The 22,505-nt window shown below is 34.8% G+C and overlaps 1 non-coding gene across 1 annotated transcript; it reads right to left on the reverse strand.

The window, feature by feature from the left end:
• Positions 1-17,520: 17,520 nt before the first annotated feature.
• On the reverse strand, positions 17,521-17,684 carry LOC123810545. The gene has a single exon (XR_006784272.1). It is a non-coding gene; the product is annotated as a U1 spliceosomal RNA (small nuclear RNA).
• Between the last annotated feature and the right edge of the window lie 4,821 nt (positions 17,685-22,505).

The raw sequence follows: 22,505 nt of genomic DNA on the forward strand, positions 1-22,505 counted from the left end.
TTATTGTATTATGGTATTTTATTTTATTTCTCTTAGGTAAATACCTAAGAGTAAATGCACTGGGTTTTATAGTAACTCTACATTTAATTTTAGGAAAAAAGTGCCAGTTTTTCAAAGTGATATATGATTTTACATTTCTACCAACAATGTTTGGGTGTTTCAGTTGCTTCACCTAATTGCCAGCTGAATTAGTAAGGGGTCTCCAGGGAAAAAGGACCAGTATGGTATACATGGGTAGATAGAAAGAGATTTATTATGCGGGATTGGCTCAATGATTATGAAGGTTGAAAATTCCTTGACTTACTGTATGCAAGATGGAGCTGTGAGAAAATTGGTGGTGTAGCTCCAGTTCTAATCTTAATGCCTAAGAACCAGGGGAGACAAGAATATAATCTAGTCAAAATATGAAGATCTAAGAGTAGAGGAATCAGTGGTATAAGTTTTTGTCCAGGGCCAGGGGTACCTGTGTCCATGTGCAGGAGAAGATGGATGTCGCAGCTCAAGCAGAGAGAAAATTCATTCTCCCTCTTCCTTCTTGTCTCTATGATAGACTACCTCTTACATTTTACAACTTTAGTGCTTCATTCAATCCATCATAGTCCCAGGTCTGAAAACCACTGTTCTCCACTGAAAGTTTGAGGCTCTCTTGAATTTATTTCTAAAATATATGCTCTTATTGGTTTTCTACCCAAACCACCTAAATAATACATAGTCTTGCCCCTGCAAGACATTGGGAATAATTGTTATCAACCTCAAGAATAATGATATCAACAAAAATAAAAGTTTTGATTTTTTAACATAAAATATTTTTAAAATAAGATGGATATTTGATGTACAGATAGGAGGGTTAAAAGTCCAGATAATGATGTTTGGAAAGAATTAGGAATATAATCACTTTCCTCATTCTTGCACAGAACCCAGCACTACTATGAAATCATAAGGACTTTGGTTGGAGGAGCATAAATATACACTATCTTCCTGTAAACCTCGACATTCTCATGCTGAAAACCACATGGACTGCCGTAGTGGCTGACCTGAAAGTGATGTCTCAGGCATGGAATGAGTATTTGTGACTAAGACAAACCTGGTTAATAAGTGCATGTGAGGCATCCTTTCAGCCTGTTACTCTTGGTAATACTCCAGGTGTCTGGGCATTTAGGAAAAGCTTGTCAAACATTGGAAATGCAAATTTGCTTACTACTATTAATATGGTATAATTTGAACCATAGGCTGATGGAAGAAGTCTGGGGAAACCTGGGTTTTAACTATTTAGATTAACTATTTAACTATTTTTTTTCCAAAGAGATTATCCTTCTCATATTCTTGATAGCCTCCATGAACTTTGGAGGTTACTTTTGGGCAAACTTCAAATTTGTTAAGTGGTCTTTTGTGGCCTCAGACTCTCTCCTGTAACCTTTCCCCTTTATAAAGTTCAGATTATGTTCCTTCAAAATAAATCTGTGTGAGAATTAGTAAATTATATCTGACCCTAAGCAAATGTTATTTAATTATACAATGAGATCTTTTAGTTCCCATAAAAATCTAAGTTTAAGTCTTTCTGACAAGTGAAAAAATAGAGTTTTCCTAAATCCCTTGTTTGATGGGCAACTCAATCTGCTAATCCATAGGGCTGATCTCATATCCAGAACATGCTAATTTCTTGTTCTTTTATTGTTTTCCTTCTGTGTGTGAATCAACATAGTGTCTGTAGTGAATGAAGGAATTTTTCCAGTTGGTGACAATTTTTCTATGACAGTTTCAACCCAGCTTTTCCACAAACTCCATTCTTTTCTTCCCTTTTTCCAAGGCCTCTAGAACACAAAAAGATTTAAAAAGCCTTTCTTTCATTTCTGTTATATTACTAAATAAGGTATTATTTTAACCTTCCATATACCAACCTCAGTCCCACCATTTTTAGGCTTTCTTTCTTTATGGAGTCCATATATTTTTAAAAGGTTTTATTTATTTAGTTTTAGAGAGAGGAGAAGGGAGGGAGAAAGAGGGAGAGAAACATCAATGTGTGGTTGCCTCTCATATGGTCCCCACTGGGGACCTGTCCCATAATCCAGGCAAGTGTCCTGACTGAGAACTGAATCAGTGACTGTTTGGTTCACAGCCCATGCTCAGTCCACTGAACTACACCAGCCAGGACTGGAGCCAATATTTTACCTTTTGATTTCTATCATTGTTTAATTTGGCATAAAGAAGTTCCTCTCATTTTCTTAAAATGTGGATATTTTATAAGCCACAATCTTATAACTTATTTAATAATAGCTCATAATACTGCATTTATTATAAAACTCTTGGGTGTCTTTGTGTTCAACTCTATATTCATTCTTATTGAATTAATTTTCTTGAATTGCATAACACATTGAAACTGATATTCAGTAAGCCCAAAATACCACCAGATGAGAGTTTCAGCCACATTTATTTTTATATTCAACTATTTTAGGATGTTAATATTAAAATAAAATAACTAATTTTATTGACTTATTCATTGCTGTTTGTTTAATTTGTGACTTTCTGTACTGATAGGATGGCACATAATATATAAAAACAAATAATTAGAACCAATAAGATTTTTTTTCTGTTAGTTCCAAAGTATGTGTTTTTTAAAGTATATTTTATTGATTATGCTATTACGATTGTCCCAATTTTCCCCTTTTGTCCCTCTCCACCTGGTACCCCCTTCCCTCCAACAATCTACTCTTTAGTCCATGTCAATGAGTTACACATATAAGTTCTTTGATTTTTCCATTTCCTATACTATTCTTAACCTCCCTGTCTCTTTTGTACCTACCATTTATGTTTCTTATTCCCTGTACCTTTTCCCTCCTCATCCTCTTTCCTCTTCTCATCTGATAACCCTCGAAATTATCTCCATATCTAATCATGTGTTCCTGTTTTGGTTGTTTGCTTAGTTTGTTTTTGTTTTTGTGTTTTAGATTCAGTTGATGATAGTTGTGAGTTTGTTGTCATGTTAATGTTCACAGTTTTGATCTTCTTTTTCTTAAATAAGTCTCTTTAACATTTCATGTGATGATGCCTTAGTGATGATGAATTCCTTTAGCTTTACATGGTCTGAGAAGTACTTTATCTGTGCTTCCTTTCTAAATGATAGCTTTGCTAGATAGAGTCATCTTGGTTGTAGGTCCTTGCTTTTCATCACTTTGAATACATCTTACCAGTCTCTCTCTTCTTGCCTGAGAAGTTTCTATTGAGTAATCAGCTTATAGTCTTCTGGGAACTTCTTTGTAGGTAACTCTGCTTTTCTATTGCTGCTTTTAAGATTCTCTCTTTATGTTTACCCTTTGACATTTTAATTATGTATCTTGGTGTCCTCTTTGGGTCCAACTTGTTTGGGATTCTCTGTGGTTTCTGGACTTGTATGTCTATTTCCTTCACCAAATTAGGGAAAATTTATTTCATTATTTTTTCAAATAAATTTTTAATTTCTTGCTCTTTCTCTTCTCCTTCTGGCATGCTTATGATACAGGCGTTGGCACATTTGGAACTGCCCCAGAGTCTTCTTATACTTTCCTTGTTTTTTTGAATTCTCATTTATTCTTTCAGTTCTGGTTGAATATTCATTCAAATCATTGATTTGAATCCCAGCTTCCTTCCCTTCTCTCTTGGCTCCCTGTGGATTTTTCTTTACTTCACTTAGTGTGGCCTTTATTTCTTCCCCTATGGTTTTGTTGTACTCAGTGAGTTCTCTGAGCATCATGATCACCAGTGTTTTGAACTCTGCATTTAATAGGCTGGCTATCTCTGTTTCATTTAGGGTTTTTTTTTGTGGGGGGGGAGGGGTTGTTCTGTTCTTTCATTTAAGCCATATTTCTTTGTCTTCTCAATTTGGCAGCTTCCCTGTGTTTGTTTCTGTATATTAAGTAGAGCTGCTTTGACTCCCTGACTTAGCACAACTGTTAACTTATATGCGGTGGAGCCTTAGGTATTTTCCAGGTCAAAGCAACCTACTTTACCACTTTATGGCTGTTTGGTGGGAGGGGTTGGAGAAGGCACAATGCTGCTTCCTGGGTTCTGGAGGTTTGTCTGGCACTCACTCCATACACAGTCACTTCACCTATGTCCCATTTGTGACTGGTGCCCTCCTAGCTGTTGCCCTGGTGGTGATTTCCAGAGTGAGTGGGTTTACATATGTTCTAAATACATGTGGGCCCTTGAAATGGATTCTCCTGAGAAACTGGCAGTTTTTCCCATGGCTTCAATCCCCACCAGTTTTTACAGCCATAAGTTATGAGGCTTTACCTTCTTGGTGCTGGAACCCTGAACTGTTCAGAGATGGGGAGACTCACTTCCATGATACCCTTCTGATTTATCCATGACACATGAATGTTGGACCACCCATTTCACTGTCACCACCTCTCCACTCCACACCATGTCTTCTCTACCCCAATACTGCAGCTCCTTCCCTCCTATCCAACCGGATGAATATGGCTTCTTTAAATCCTTGGTTGTCAGACTTCCATACAGTTCAAATATCTGGCAGTTTTGGTTGATTTTTGTTTTGAAGTCAGTTGTAATTCTTCTTATGGTTGTGTGAGGAGGCAAAACATGTCTACCTACATGTCCATCATGACCAGAAGTCCCAATAAAATAGTAAATTGTGATTCTTGAAATAAAAATAAACATAAGAAAATCAGTATTTATCTCCTACAACAGAAATGAGCCATTAAAAAGAAAGTAGAAAAAATTACTTAATTCACAGTAGCAACACAACATTTAAGATAGCTAGACATAAACTAGATAAATACAGTCATGTCTTATAAAAAGGAAATTATAAAATACCATTTAAAAAGCAAAAATAATAATGAAATATATACACCATTATTATTTTGGAAGGTTCAGTATCATAAAATATCTGCTTTTCCAAAAATTAACTAATGGATTATGTATGCTTCTAAACAATATCCCACAAATATATTTGAGATCCTTGGATATTTGACTCTAAAATTTGTAAGTAATAACCCCTGTCATAGACTTAATTGTGCTTCCCTCAAAATTCATATGGCAAAGTCTTAACCTCCAATATGACAATGTACAAAAAAAGACACTTAAAAAAGATAAAGTTAAATGGGGTCATAAATGTTGGATCCTAATACAACAGTTAATTTCTTTATGAAAAGATAAGGAGACACTAGAAGTCTCTCATCTTCTTTCTCTCTCTTTGCATATAGAGGAAAGATCATGTGAAGGCACAACAAGATGGCAGCCATCTACATGCCAAAATGAGAGGTCTCACCAAAAACTGAGTCTGATATTGAGTTGATCTTGAACTTTTAGCTTGCAGAATTGTAAAACATTAAATTCTTGTGATCTAAGTCACCTGTCTGTTTTAATTTTGTGTCAGTCTAGAAGCCTAATAATGAATTGTGTTACTGGGAAGTGTGGTGCCTCTATAAGAAACACCAAAAATATGGAAATTGGCTTTGGAACTGGGTAATGAGTAGAATCTATAAAAGGTTTGACATGCTTGCTGTAAGATTCCTATATTGCTTTGAAGGGATTGTTGGTAGAAATATGGACATTACGAGTAATTTTGGTTCAAAAAAAAAAAGAGCTGAGTAGAAAGTGTCTATCATGTTAGAAAAACATGTGTCATCATGAACTCAATGCTGGTGGAAATAGAAACATTAGAGATGCTCTGGTGAGATCTCAGATGGATATGAGAAACACTTTATTCAAAAATATAGGAAAGGACATTATTTTTATAAAATGGCAAAGAACTAGGATGAATTGTGCTCTAGTGTTCTGTACAAGGTAGAACTTGTGAGTTCTTTGTGAGAACTTATGAGGACTTGTGTCAACCTTTATTATTTAGCAAAGAAGATTTCTAAGCAAAGTATTGAAGGCTGTGTGCTGGTCTTTTCTTATTATGTATAGTAAATCGCAAGAGGAGAGCGATATATTGAGGGAACTGTTGAATGAAAAGCAAGCAGAAGTTAAAGATTTTTTAAATTCTCAGCCTGTTCATATTGCAAAACATGAGAAAGCATGTTCTTGAGAGAAAACCAAGAATGTAGCTAAAAACCCCCTCCATAAAGTTTAACCATTCATTTTAGCTGAAGCCAGGAATAGAGATGGGATAACTAGTAGGCACACTACCATTTTGAATCAAAGGACACAGATAGAGTGAAATAAAGAAAGGCTTCATAACTTCTGGGATTTTACAGAATTGGATTTTAAACATATTTGGCAGCAAACATGCTTTATCCTTCCAGAAAAAAAGGAAGATTGACCACCAAGGTGATTCAGAGATTGTCAGGGCTGCCTTTCCCACCACAAGCCCTGAAGACAAGGATGTTTCTTTTTGTTTCAGAGGGTAGGACCACTTACTAACCTTCTGTGGGCTAGTCTGCCTCTGTCCAGTGCTGCAGGGGCAGAGATGTCTCAAAGAGCCACAGAAAAGTGGACCCCATGCATAGCCAAGAGAACAAGACTCTATCCAGTGTCAATGGACATTAATGCCGACTAGCGCTGTGGGGTAATGATGCTGCCTTGTGGGCTCTGAAGACAAAGCATTTAGCCAAAGAAGATTTTCAAGATTTAAGATTTTACAGAAATTTTCTTACTAGGTTTCAAATTAGCTAAAATCCTATCATCCATTTCTTCTTTCTTTTTTCTTTCTTCTGGAATGAAGATACCTATCTTATGCCCAGTCAATTATTGTATATTTAAAGCTTTTAACTTGCTTGATTTTAGAGGTTTACAGCTGAATAGAAATTTTGCCTCAAGATGATTCACACTTGGAGTTTCACCCATACTTGATTTAGAAGAGACTTTGTACTTGGAATTTATGCTGTAATGGGTTGACTTTGGAGGCGTTGGGATGTGATGAATATATCTTGTATGTGAGAAGGACATGAACTTTGGGAGAATAGAGGGTGGAATGTTATGGGATGGTGTCCCCCTCAAAATCATATATTGAAGACCTAACCTCTAATGTGACTATATTTGGAGATGGGGCCTTAAAGGAGGTACTTAAGAATAAATAGAGTCAATAGTGTAGGGCCCTAATCCAATATGACCGATTTCCTAAAAGAAGAAAAGAAATCAGATCTCTCTCTCTGTATGTGCACAGAGTAAATGCTATGTGCTACAATTCAAAAAGAATGTCCTCATCAGAAACCAACCCAGACATCACCTTGATCTGGAATTTTTAGCCCCCAGAACTGCAAAAAAAAAAAAAAAAGTTAAGTCACCTGGTCTATGGTATTTCGTTATAGCAGCCAAAATGGACTAATACAACTTCTAAGAAGAGCAGCCCTGATAGGCATGGCTCAGCTGGTTGGCTATTATCCCACAAAGCTAAGGGTTACTGGTTTGAATACTGTTTGGGGCACATAGCTAGTTTGAGAGTTCAGTTTTTGATTAGGGCATATATGAGAGGCAACTGATTGATGTTTCTTTCACACTTCATCATTCCCCCCCTACTTTTTCCTTCCCTTCCCCTCCCTCTAAAAGTAAATAAATAAAATCATTTTAAAAAATAAAGAAGAGCAAGTTGGGGGGCTCTAACAGTTACCATTGCTTTTTATAAAGTCATATTAAAACTATAAATAAATGACATTAGGATGACTAATTAAGCATGTAAAAATATATAAATAATGTTCCACAATATGATACATGTAAATCAATCTCCAACTAAAATAATGAAACAAATTGAAAAGCATAATTTGAAGCCTTTTGTTAATATTTGGAGTAGGGGGTTATTTATTGAACAGCTCTCAAAAAATTTAAAATAGAAAATCAAATATTAAGGATAATTCTATATTATAATTGGTATGTTCATATAAATAAGGTAAAATAAGAAAACAAATATTAAAGATATTTTCAATAAATATAGCTGAGAGAGGATTAGTATTCAGGATATCTGAACAAAATTATAAATCAAAGAAAAATTCTAAAAACATATTAGAAAAGTTAACTAAATAAAAAATACATATTACCATTTAGAGAGGACTCTTAATTTGAACTGGCCAGGGTTAGCAACAAAATCCATCAAAAAAAAACAAAACAAAACATGAAAGGTGTTTCTCAATGAGGTTGAGATTTCACTTGCCTTTTCAGCATATTCAAGACTTGGTCACAACTAAGCAGGAGTATTCAGGGTATTTACATTAAAATTAAAAGAAGCCAATGAATACAACATGTTGCCAAGGTTGCAAAATATAAGAATATTCACAAATTGTTGATGAGGATATAAATTAGTAAATCTGATTTGGAAAAAAATTGGCAATATGTCAGAATTCAATTCTTGGTATATTCTAAAAACTAAGCTATATGCAGAAGTTCATGATTACAAAAATGTCTATTGTTGCACTGTTCAACAAATTAGAAACAAGGTAAATTACCTTCAAAAAGAAAATGAACATATAACTTGTAGAATAAACATTCAGTGATACACTGTACTTAAAATGAATGAACCAGACTTCATATGCTACCATGGCTAAGTTTCACAACATAATAAAAAAAAATAACAGAAAAATACAAATATCACAGTAAGCCTTATTTATTAAAAATTAAATATGATAAAATGTGTATGAGTATACACATGTAATGGAAAATGTGCATATGTTATAAATTTCTTGCAGCAATTTCCTCTGAGGAGAAAGGGAAGCGTTAAAACAACACATACGACCTGAAAAATGTATACCAATGTCAAGATGTGCTCTAACTCATTGATGGGTATATTAAAATGTATTGTCTTATTATAAATTTTGTATTTTTAGGTATTTCCTTCAATAAATATATTTTAAAATAAAATACATAAGAGGTAAGATAAATGTACTATTATCTGGTTTATAGATTAAATTTCATGAAATAAAGAAGTAACTTATCAAATATTAAGATATTCCATTTAAAGATCACATATAAAAGCATAGTTTAAAAAATCTGAAAGTCAGCTTTAATACATATTATATGCATGTACATATGTAGAGATTATATATAATCTCTATTCATTTGCCCTATATTGATGTATAAATATGACATTAATATATCATTAGTTTAATTTTTATCTCATAAAGCTATGTCATAACAAAATGCCTTACACCAGAAATGATAGAGTAAAAGAAGTAATTGTTGTAACTCTCAAGGAAAAATTACCTATTGGTATCTTTCAGCAACTTTCAGACGCTACTCCTTTACATCATTTAACAGTAGAAAACCTTGCAGAACAGCACATTTGACCTAATTAGATGTTGAATGTGAAATCTAGATTTCCATTTCTGGCAAGAAGCCATTCACTGGAATTGATTTTCAAAAGCACCTTCTCATCACCATCTCCTGAGCGGTAAGGATTGATTCCACTAAGTTCCCTTCCCAATATGGAGCCTCTCTTAACTCATCCATCTGTGGATTTTATTTGCATCAGAATGAAATGGAGCCAAGTAGAGATGATATTCTGGTGAAAGGTAAGAAAATGAAGGCATCCATCCAGTGGCGTCAGATAAATGCAAGGCAAGCTTGATTCCAATTCATAGTGGGACGCTGGCTTTGTTGTGCAGTTCCTATCATGCATAGCCTATTTATGGAAAGAAGATTGAGGCCCCCAATGTGTACATATGTCTACACATTGAGGATTAAAATATTAAATTGCTAATAAAAATTCAAATAAAACATAATTTGGGGGAATATTCAGAAGTTATTAAAAGAAAAATTACTCTTTTCATTAGACAGTGCAAATGATAAGAAATGTCTTTCTGATTGTGTATATTTTGAAAACATTTCTGTATATGTTTCTGTAGATTATCTTATGTTTTGTTTTTGATTTGGGTTTTCTTGGTATCACCAGAGCTTTTACCATAACAGCATTTCACACCTATCACATTGAAGCTGAAGATTCTAATTTTAACTTGTCAAGAAAGAAGACATGAAATGTGAGGAAACTATCTGACAACAGGCAGATATTTGTATACCAAGAGTGATATTCACAATTTCCATTGTGAGTATAATGTGTAAAATTATGGCTGTCCTGGTGGTAATCAGGATTTGAGGTATTTTTTCTACAAAAGAATCTCAGACAAACATCTTTAATAAAACTCACGTCTCCCTGTTGTCCTATACTTCATTATCCTATGATTCTAGGATTTAATTTTATACAAGTACATACATAACATATCTAAATTATAGCTTTTATAACTGTCTCTTCTTCTAAGTACTATAATGCTACCATGTGTATTGTCTTGCAACTATAACTGAAATATCAGGGTAGTATGTCTACTATTAAAACTACTTCATATAAACTGCCTTGAGTTAGAGAGTTAAAGAGGGCCCAGCTAGAACTATATGCTTGAACAGCTTAATCTAGTATGTATACTTTCTCAGTTAGTAGTAGTTTTATTTGTAAGAAAGCATTAAAATGATTTTCTTTAGACGCAAAATATGCCTTAAGTGAATAGCACATAATTCTTTGACCAGTCACCTTTTTCATGTGCATTATGCTTAACTCTATGTGTCCACTTTACTGGGCATAGGCTGCCCAGATTAAATATTATTCTGGTTACTTCTATGATAGTGTTTTTAAACAACATTAATACTTAAATTATTAAACTGAACAAAGAAGATTGTCCCCATATGTGGGTGAGCCTCATCTATCAGTTTAAGGTCTAAATGGAACAAAAATGTTGAGCCTTTCACAAGAAAGAAATAATTTTTCCTGCTTGACGGTATCTGATCTGGAACATGGACTTTCTTCCTGAATTTGAACTCAACCTAAAGCATCGGTTCAGCTCTTCCTAGGTCTTAAGCCTTTACATATTCAGGTTCTACACTGGGACTGTTGCATTAACTCTCTGCTGAGTCACTAGTTTGTCAACTGACTCTGCAGATTTTTGGAATTGCCAGCCTCCATGATCACAACAGCTATATCTATGTAATAAATATCTTTGCCTCTTTATATTTATATCCATTTTGGTTCTGTTTCCCAGAAGAACCCTGAATAATACTAATATAGCATGAATTAGTTTAGCAATTTAGTAATTAGTGACAATTACATAAAAATTTTGAGTAATAAGTTAAGATTACTGTATTCTTGCCAGAAGTCAAGGGAGAAAACTAACAAGATATGTAAAACAGATCAGAGTAGACTGATATGTAACAAATTAGTCAGGTAATGACAAACAAGAAATTTGAGATGAAGTTATTAACTATTTTTATCTAACCACTTCATTTAAAATGTTTAAGCAACCATTTGCTAATGTTTTAAGGAAAATGTAATAAATAAATAAAGTTTTGATGTGGCTCAAATCTGCCAAATTTCACAAATATTTATGTTATAACTGCTCATTACAATTTTTTAAAAATTTATCATTTAATCTTAATTCTTATTCTCACTTTAGGTATAAGCTATTTTTAAATTTCATTTACAACAAAAATAAGTGACTGAAACTTGATAAGAATTTCCCCTCATTAGACTTTTTTCACTCATACAGTTGTATTATTCAAAGAAGTCCCAATTTCAGAAATAAACTATCACATGTTACATTTAACATTTTAAATAAAACACACTAAACAAAAAGGTAAAAATACAATTAGCATTCACTTTCTGTGAATTCTAACTTACATGTAAATCTAAGGATTGAATATATAACATATAGTCACATCTCACTGTAAGAGGGGCTTTATATCTGAAAAATTAGAATTAAAAATAAAACCCATTAATAAACTATAATAAGCTTATCAATATTTATAAGACACCCCCCAAACAGCAGAAACACTCTTTATACACACTAATACACACTAATCATGTAATAAGTGTATAACACACTTTATACACACTAATCATGTAATAAGATAAGCCATATTTTGGGCCATAGAATGTTACAATATACTTAATGGATTTAAATAATTTAATGTATATTATCTATCTTCATTATAATTAAATTAGGAATTAATAACAGGAAGCTATCTATAAACTTTTAGCAAAAGCAAAAGAAACAAAATACCTCTAAATAACCTATACATCAATGAAAATATCAACATGTTAATTATTAAGCATAAGTGAAATCAGTGCTTAGGGGAAATAAGTAGAATTGAACATGCTCATTGAAACAAATGTACAAAGAGCTTATATTTATTACCTAAGTATCTACCTCAAGAAATTTATAAAAAAGAAAAGATTAATTTAAAATTAAATGGAAGAGAAGAAATAATAAATATAAAGGCAGAAATCAAATAAACAGAAAGCAGAAATATACTAGAGAATATCAATGCAATAAAAAGATTTTTCTTAGGAAAAATCAATAAAATTTATAAACCTTCAGGTAAGGTGATCATAAAACATCAAAAAAATAACTATCTTAGATGAAATGAATAAGTACCTTCAATGACAAACTACAAGCTTAATTCAAGAAGAAATACAGAATCTAAAGTTATTTTTGAAAGAAATTAATATTGCAGACAAAACCTTCTTTACACAGAAATCCAGTTTGTTATGACTTTACTAGGGAATTCCACCTAATATTTAAAGAAAAAAAATCCAATTTTGTAACTTTTTTAAAAAAAAGATGATAGCAGGAAATACTTCCCAGCTCATTATATAAGACTAACATTGCCTTGATACACAAACCAGACATAGATGTAACAAGAAGAGAAAACCACAGAATAACATCCCTCATGGGCACAGAAACAAAAGTCTATAACATAAGTTTTAGTAAATCAAATTAATGATCTATAAAAAGATAATACATTGTTGTTACTGAACAAAACAAACAAACAAAAAAAAGCAAAACAGGGGTTTGGCTGTCTGTCACCACAAAAGCCTAACTCGTGAGGCAGGTGCTGATGCAAAAGGAAAAGTTTTATTCAGAAGCTGTGCCATCTTGGAGAACAGGGGACTTCCTGTGTCAAATTTCATTTCCTCTGAAAAAACCCAGACAAAACTCAGCCATCATCAGCAAGACCACAACAAAAGGCAGTGTCCAGAGTCCTTGCTCCATTTTAAAGTACATTCCTGGCCTGACTGGAGTAGTTCAGTGGATTGAGTGCCAGCCTTCGAACCAAAGGGTCACCAGTTTGATTCTCAGTCAGGGCACATGCCTGGGTTACGGACCAGGTCCCCAGTAGGAAGCATGTGACAGGCAACCACACATTTATGTTTCTCTCCCTCTCTTTCTCCCTCCCTTCCCTTCTGTCTAAAAATAAATAAATAAAATCTTAAAAAAAAAGTATAGTTCTTTGGAGCCCAAGGCAGCTGCTAAGCAGTCTCTCTGTAGCTGTAGTTTATCTTGTTCCTGGCTGCTGTCTGGCTTCAGACTCCATCTTGGAAACTGGATGTGGAGCTTGAGTACACATAGGCTGGAGTACCCACCGGCATGCAGCTGCTAGGACCTCGAGATCATGTGCTCCCGGAAGGGAGTGCAGGGGTATATCAACAAATGCTTCACCAGGTCATCAAGAGGGAGACTCCACCCTGGAGGCTACAGGCCATGTGACTGCTTAAGGTCATGTGGCCCATGGAGAGGACAGGCCAGTGCACTGGTGTGGGTCCTGAGCAGTGAGGGATGAAAAAAAGACAGAGTATTTCTTTGTTCCTGTGAGCCTACATCCAGTTTTTGGTTATGGGACAAGCCAGGTACTTTCTCAGAAAGAGCAATTAACTTCCTAAATCTCGTGAACTTTGGTGGGTCTGCCTCTCAACAAAACCCTTCTTTCCCTAGGCTAGACTGACAAGCCACTGTTCTGATTTCTACAGTGCATGTTCCTGCCTTCCCCATCTCACCCCAATTTATTACTGGAAGGGTGAGGACACGAACTTTTACCCTTATCCAATTATCTTTCTAGCTTTCAGGTGTGTTCTGGCCCCATCCATTCATCTTTCCACCATTCCTGCAGTATGGGAGACTCCCTGACTATACCACAACCAATGTCCCAAGGCTGTCCAAGCTTTCCTGCCTTTAGAGCTTCAAGCCTCATTGATGTGGCTGCAGTGGCTAGGCCAACTCTAGGCAAACACTACTAAATCCTGGCACAGTGACTGCTCCCACTGCGGGAAGGTGGTGCCCTGCTCCTCAGGGTGTCTGCCAGGGTTCTCACCACTGCTGGCTGATGTATTCAGGCAGCTGAAATGCCATGATCAGCTGAGCCTCTGGACTCCTCACCTCACCCATCAAGAGGCACTCCCTCCTCCATGCACCTTGGTTGGCACAGTCTACCAAGCAGTTGGGCACCTTGGCTTGCTGAGAAGGTGCAAATTAAGAGTAGTGGCTCTTCCACTGATAACTTCGTAGCTAATTGGGATTTATCTCAAGAATGCAAACCTGATTTAATACTTAAAAATAAAGATTATCCTATGACAGACATGAAAGGACAAAGCTGGCACGTTTTGCTATCATGGCACCATTTGCCAAGCATGCCTATAACCTTGTTATAACATGAATGCTATTTTACTCTTCTGGACTTATACCTGCAAGACTGAAAAACTACTGGAAAAATAAGAACAGAATGTGACTAACTGCCCCCCACAGCTGCAGGCAAAAGATAGCATTGAAGCAAACGGAAGCATACACAAAATCAACAAAAACCTTCTGTGTTGCAATACCCCTAACATCCCAGCACCCACATAATAGCAACCCCCCAATGCTTTTATAATCCAATAAAAATTCAAAGCCACTACATTTTGCTGCTGGTCTATCTCTCCACCTTTTGCCCCTTTCCTCCTTTGGAGAATGAATAAAACTACACTCTGCATTTTCCTCCCTTTGTGAATTCTTTCACAGTTTCTGTCAAAGGCCACCCTAGCAAAACTAATAAAGAAAATACAAATGATCATCTGAAGCATTTGACAAAATTCAATCTTAATTTATGGGTGAAACTCTCAGCAGATTAGTAATATAAACAAGTTTTTCAAACTGGTGAAAGGCATTTTTGAGAAAACTATAGCCAACATTATATTTCATAATTTTTTGTAAAAAATTGCATGTTTTTCCTTTAAGATCAGAAATAAGAAAAAGATATCTGTTCTAACCTCTTTTATTAAACATTTATTAGAGGTTTACCAGTTCTATAAAATAGAAAAATAAAATGAAATCATATATTGGAAAACAAGAATTGTGTTTTTATTGACAGATGACATAGTTGTCTATTTAAAAATTCCAAGAAGCTACAAAAAATCCCTATTATAACTAGTAGAAGTGTCTAGCAATGTTAAAGTATGCTCCCTCTATTTCCCCTTTGCTGTGTGTTTTAATTATAAATGGGTGCTATACTTTATCAAATACTTTTTCCTCATCTATGGATATGACCGTGTGATTTTTGTATTTTATTTCCTTCGTATGATATTACTTTTATTGATTTGAAAATATACCATCTTTGTATCCCTGGAACAAATCCCACTTGATCATGGTATATGATCTTTTTAATGTATTGCTGGATGTGATTTGTCAATATTTTGTTGAGGATTTTAGCACCTATGTTCATCAGTTATACTGGCCTGTAGTTTTCTTTCTTTCTTATGTCTTTACCTGGTTTTGGAATTACCCTCATGGAGTTTGGGAATGTTACCTTTGACTTTTTTGGAAAAGTTTGAGAACTTTAGGATATAGCTCTTCCCTAAATATATCATAAAATTATCTTGTGAAGCTATCCAGTCCAGGGCTCTAGTGTTCCAGGAGTTTTTTGATAACTGCTTCAATTTCGCTTTCTGTTTCTTCTTGATTCAGTTTTAGAAGATTATATGTTTCTAGAACTTTGTCAATTTTGTCCTGGTTGTCAAATTTCATGCAGTGAACTTCGAACTACTAACTTCACTCTTAGGATTATATAGTTTTTTTATAGTAATCTCTTACAATCCTTTGCATTTTTGTGCTATCGGTTGTAATGTCTCCTCCTACATTTTTATTTTATTTATGTGGGTCCAGTCTCACTTTTTGTTGATCAGTCTGGTTAAAGGCTTGTCAATTTTTTTACATTTTGAAAAACCAACTCCTGGGTTTATTGATCCTTTGATTTTTTTCTTTTAGTCTCTATGTTATTTAATTATGCTCTGATCCTGTTTATATCCTTACTTCTACTTGCTCTGGGCTTTGTTTGTTGTTGATCTTCTAGTTCTTGTAGATCTAGGGTTAGGTTGTTTCTTAAGATTTTTCTATCTTGTTTTTTAAAGACATTATTTATTTACTGTTAGAGAGAGAAGAAGGGAAAGAAAAAGAGAAGACAAAAACATCAATGCGTGTTTGCCTCTCACGTGCCCTCTATTGGGGTCCTGGCCCACAACCCAGGTATGTGTACTGACTGGGAACCAAACCTGCAACCCTTTGGCTCCCAGGCCATCACTCACTCCACTGAGCCACACCAGCCAGAGCTTTCTATCTTTTTTAGGTAGGCCTGTATTGCTATGAACTTCACTCTTAGGATTACATTTGCAGTGCCCCATAGGTTTTGGGCTCTTGTGTGTTCATTTTCATTTGTTCTCAGAATCTTTTTGATTTCCTCCTTGATCACGTTGTTAACTCATTCATTATTTAATAGCATATTATTCATTCTCCATTTATTTGAATATTTTTGAATTTTTCTTGTGGTTGATTTCTAGTGTCAAGCCACTGTGATTTAAGAAGATGCTTTATATTTTTTTAGTTTTCTTTAATTTGTCAAGGCTTGTTTTATGTCCTACCAAGTGGTACATCTATGAAAATGTTATATGTGCTTTTGAAAAAAATGTCTATTTTGCTAATCGAGTCTATTTGAAGACTGTTGTTCAATGCCACAATATTCTTGTTGATTTTTTGCTTGGAAAAATCTATCCATTTTGACACAATAGGAGTGTAAAATCCCCTACTGTGAGTATGTTGCTGTTTACATCTTTCTAAAAGTCCTCCAAGATTTCCCTTATATGTTTTGGTGCTCCTGTGTTATGTGCATATATGTTTATAAAGGTTATAACCGCTTGATGGATTTTTCCCTTGAGTATTACATGGTGTACTCTTTTTCCTCTTTTTGTGGCCTTTGTTTTAAAATCCATTTTGTCTGATATAGGTATTTCTACTCCAGCTTTTTTTCCTGTCTGTTTTATTGGATTTTTTTTTCAGCCCTTCACTTTCAACCTTTTGAAAGATCCTTTGGGTCTCTTATAGACAGCTTACATGCAGTCATGTTTTCTCATCCATTTGTCTAATCCATGTCTTTTTATTGGAACATTTAATCCATTTAAATTTAAGGTTATTATTGATAGGTACTTATTCATTGACATTTTTCCCTTTATACCTCTGTTCCTTTCTCTCTCTTTCTCACACTCTTACTCTTGGTCTCCCTCTTTCACTCTATCTCTTTCTTCATCTTCTTCTTTTTTTATTTAGTTTTAGAAAGGGAGGGAAGAAAGAGAGGAAGAAAAACATCAATATGTGGTTGCCTCTCATGTGCCTTCTATGGGGAGTTATCCTGCAACCCAGGCATGTCCCCTGACTGAGAATTGAACTGGAGACCCTTTGGTTTGAAGGCTGGCACTCAATCTACTGAGCCACATCAGTTAGGAAAGACAACTACTCTTGCAACACAAGTTATCAGAGGACAGCACAAACATAGTCCCTCACTACCACAAATTTTGCAGTTTAGTTTCCCATATTTGCAGAAATCGCAAGGGTCAGCACACCTGGAGTGCAATAGGTGAGCCTTACCCTGGGAAAACCACTTTCATGATCATGGTATCTCCCCTGCCAGGTAAGTATCTTTATTCATCTTCTTAAAGCAGTCCTTTTAGTATCTTTAGAAGTGCTAGTTTGGTGATATATTTTTTTCACCTTTTTTTTTGTCTTGAGACTCCTTATTTTGCTTTCACTTATATGAGAGACTTGCTGGATAGAGTAATCTTGGTTCCAAGCTTTTGTTTTTAATTACTTGAAATATTTCTTGCCATTTCTTTCTGGTTTGTAGCATTTATGTTGAGTAATCAGCTGATAGCCTTATCAGACCTCTTTTGTGTGTTACTAGCTGCTTTTCCTTTGCTGCCTTTAAGATTCTCTCTTTGTCTTTAAATTTTGCCATTTTAATTATCATGTGGCTTTCAGTGGATCTCTTTGTGTTTATTTTGATTGGGACCTTTTGTGCTTCCTGGATTTATATGACTATTTCTCTCATGAAGTTATGGAAGCATTCTGTCACTACTTTTTCAAACAGATTTTCTATCTTTTGGTCCTCTTCTCCTTCTCATATAACTCTGATATGGATATTATAATTTTTCATGTTGTCCTGCAGCTCTCTTAAACCATCTTCTTTCTTCCTATTGTTTTGCATTTTGTTACTCTATTTTAGAGTGTTTTTCTACCTTGCCCAGCTTACTGATTTAAACCTCAGTTTCACTTAGCCTGCTTTTCATTCTATCTACTGTGCTCTTCATTTCAACTATTCTATACTCTTTATTTTCTTATTGGTAGTTTCTATGTCTTTTTTCATGCTGGTTTAGTTTACAGTAAGTTCCTTGTAGCTTCCCTGGTGTTCTTTGTAGTTTTCACTGAGCTCCTTGAGTATCCTTATAGCCATTATTTTGAACTCCATGTCTGATACTGTGTCTGCCTTTATTTCATTTAACACTCTTCTTGGTATTCCTTCTTTCCTTTTGATTGGGTGTTGTTTCTTTATCTCCCCATTTTAAGTGACTCTTCTTATTTGTTACTGCATATTAGACAGCTCTGCTTTGATTCTCTGTCTTCATGGGGTGAACTTTGGTATTAGGAGACCTGTGGGATTTGGTGATGCCACCTCCTTTTTTTCTCCTACTCTTGATGCTCTTGTGATGTCCTTTATGCTATTTTTGTGGGATCTCTGGTAATAATTAGGTTTTGGTTGTTGATGTGTTATTCTTTGCTAGGTCCTTCTCTCAGGTTGACATACTGAGACCCACTCCATTCACCATGTTTTATGTCTTGCTGTACAGACATTGCTAGAATGAAACTAAACAGCCCAAGAAACAAAACCACACCAGCAAAAATAACCCCCACCAATAATCACACTATCAACAGCAAATGAGCCAATATTAATAAAGGTATAAAAATTCTAATACTATTGTAACAAGCGACAAACAAGTGTGAGATGACTAAATCATAGAAACATGACTTTGAGAGGGTAGAGAATGAAGCAATAATAAAGGTAAGTAATAGACACCTGGTGAAGAGATAAAGAAAGCAAAACATACATCATAATCCAAGAAGGAAGAGAAGAAACTGGAATGGAATAAGAGAAGTGAAGCACAGAGTGCTTAGGTTTAAACAGAAATTTTATATATATATAGTGAAAGAAAGAGAAAAAATAGGAACCACATTGTAGAAAAAACCTACCACGGCACTATCAACAACAAATGAGCAAAGATTAATATAGGTGGAATGGGAATAAGAGGGAAAATAAAAGAAAGAACAGTTTGAGAGTTATATAGAGGAAAGAGAAGTGATTTTGAGAGGACAGAATGAGAAGTAACACTAAGAGTAAGTAATTAAACCAGGTTAAGACAGGCAAAAATTAAAGTTTAAAACAATAAAAAATGGCAGGAGTAAGGCAAAGTGAAGTAGTAGAGGAGAATGGTAAAGTTTGAGATTTAAAATACAAAAATAGTGAAGATCTAGAAAAAAAATGAAGAAATGCAACAACAGCCACCACACCCACACCAATAATCACAGATTGATAAAGGTGGTGAGAGAATAAAGAGATTTTTAGAATGGGAAAAATAATGTGAGATGACTGACAAGAAAAATGGTTTTGAGAGCCTGGAGGGGGTAGAAATAGTAAGAGTATGGCATGGAAATAAGTTGTAGCAAGACAGAAAATAAAATTTAAAACAAAAGTAAGAAGAAGAAAGAAGGAAAATGGAGCAAGAAAAGGGAGTAGCAAAATATGAGATTTGAAATGAACTATAATACAAAAACTAGTGACCTAATAGACACAGAAATGAATGTTAAAAAACAATGCAGGAGAGAAAATAATGCAAATCATGAAGACCACAGTGAAATTCATCTCAGTAAAATCTGATGATTACAACTGTCTTCTCTTTCTGGATACTCCCCTGATGATGTCAGGTGGTTTCCCATTCTGGCCCTAGGCAGCCTTCATGAAACTACAAGTGATCCATAGTCTGTGGATATCTCTTTTAATTGTTAATCTAATCAATCTGTAATCAGCAGTCAAGTTTAAGCACCTCAGGGTGGGACAGAATAACTATGTGAGCAAGTTTATTGTTTTTCCTCAGGCAGATGGGGGAGGGGATTATTTTGCCTGAGTAAGATGGCTTCTGCATTATGTAGAATGACTTAGCACAGAGATCTTGATGGCTGCTCCCTGAATTCTCTCCACAAAGCCATCATCCCTTGACTCTCTTCAAGTATCTCTAGTCCATTCTGCCCACCTTTTGCTGGGGCCCAGTGTAAATGGCTACAAATGACATTGTGTGCAGTGGACCTTTAAGAGACTATCTGTGTCTCTAGCTGTCTCTCTCTGGCAGACAGAAACCGTACTACTTTTTGCATTTGGATGTTATCTGGGTTCCTCTCTGGCTCTGGTGCTGTAGGCTGGGAAGCCCAGCTTGGGGTTTATATCCCACACTTCTCAGTCTGAACCACCTGACCAATGAAATTTCCCTCCAGAACTTCAGCTGCCACCTGTGGGACTCCAGCCATCTATTTTGCATCTCCTCTGCATTCCGTACCAGCCATGTTGTGCTGAAGTAGTTTCTTCTGTGTGTCCATGTTTATAAGATTTTTCTCCAGCTCTTGTTTAGTTGGTTATTCCAGATGATTTTCTCTACAGTTTAGTTGTAATTCCAGATTGCTCCTGGGAGGAGGTTAGTGTAACCTCCACTTACTCCTTTGCTATCTTGAATCTTCTCTAATAATTATAATTATCAGATGCCAATTGTCTTCAACATTATTTATAGATTCCATGTGATTTCTATTTAAATTACAGCAGGCTTTTGAATAGAAATTGTCAAGCTGATTCTAAAATTCATATGATATTTCAGAAGACCAAAAACATACTACTTTGGAAAAAGAGTCCAAATTTACACATGCTAATTTATCTAATTGAACTATGATGCATGCAACAACTTGGTTAAATCTCTAATTATTCCATGTATAAGAAGACAGACTCAAAAGTGTTCGTACTGTAAGCAAGCAAGAGGAAAAAATAATATCAATAAAAATATTTCCTTTTAGGACCATTTATTTCATATTCTTGAAAATGCAAACTAAACTATTTAAGATAAAGCAGATAATGGGCTGACTAAGGAAGGGTAAAGAGAGGGATTGACTGATTATAAAGAGGTTGGTTGAAATGTCCCTTTTCTTGATTGTGGAGATCTCATGAGTTTAGGCAGTCTTCATTTCACATGGTAAGGAATTAAAGAAACATGCATCTCAGAACTGAGCCCTTGCACTCTATGGTTTAATCGTAACTTGTATTGCAGAAGTGTGCTAAGCAAGGATTTTGTTAGAATTTGTACTACTTCCATTTATACCATATTATGCAAAGAGAGTCTGCCTGAATATACATGTAAAAACATATTGTGTTGTACACATTATATATGTAGGATTTATTGTGATTTATTATTAAATAATTCTATCAACTAGGTTTTTTCACACATTTATATTTTTTATAAATGAGATGAAAAGTATCAAATTAGATGCAACTTAAAGACAATTTTATTTTATTTCAAATAAATTTATACCTGTTGTTGATATTCCATTTTCTAAAAATAAAGTCTGCTGCTTATATCTGATAATTTCCACATATCATCCAACAATAATATAGATCAGCAAAGAGAACAAAGAAAACCAGCCATAATCCTTGTTCAAAATGAGTCATAAAGAACATGACACCTCCAAATGCTATGTGAATGAATATAGGAACATCTCATTTCCTTCCACAGCCAGCTGCAGTGGCAATGTAGAAGCAGGGTTTGGTGAAAATTTCTTGGGAAGAGAAAAGTACTACTCTGAAAGGGAAAATATTGCAAGTGGAGTTCAGGTTGATCATATTGGCTATAGGGAAATTGAGAAGGGGCACAACTTTTGTGATGAAAGATGTGATTTGGAACAAAAAGGCTTCCATTGGTGGTGAAGGAAAAGTTTGATGTAAGCAATCAAAATTAAGTTTCCTTTATAGACAAATAAAAATTTTTACAAAATCAATCCCCTCTATCAAAAGGCACCAAAAAAAATAAATAGACTACATTCCAGCAGAAGAAAAGATCCTTTAGCTCATAAGTCTGCCAAACCCCTCACTTCAGCTTATGTTGAAACAACCAAAATTAAGCCAAAACTTGACAACTTAATTATTTTTCTCTATTATTATTTTTTATATTCAATCTCATTGATTTCTGTTCTTATTTTTTTTATTTTTTCCTCTTACTTGCTTGGAATTTTACTTTTTCTTCATTTACAAGTTTCTTAAGGGTGGACACTTACCAAACACTTTTGAGCATTTTTTATTTCCTTTTGTAAACATGCACTGCTACAATTTCCCTCTAAGCATTTCTTTCATTGTATTCACAAATATCAATTTGTTCC

This window comes from Phyllostomus hastatus, unplaced genomic scaffold, assembly GCF_019186645.2.
Source record: "Phyllostomus hastatus isolate PE091 unplaced genomic scaffold, TTU_PhHast_1.1 phas_scaffold_60, whole genome shotgun sequence".
NCBI classification, from domain to species: Eukaryota; Metazoa; Chordata; class Mammalia; order Chiroptera; family Phyllostomidae; genus Phyllostomus; species Phyllostomus hastatus.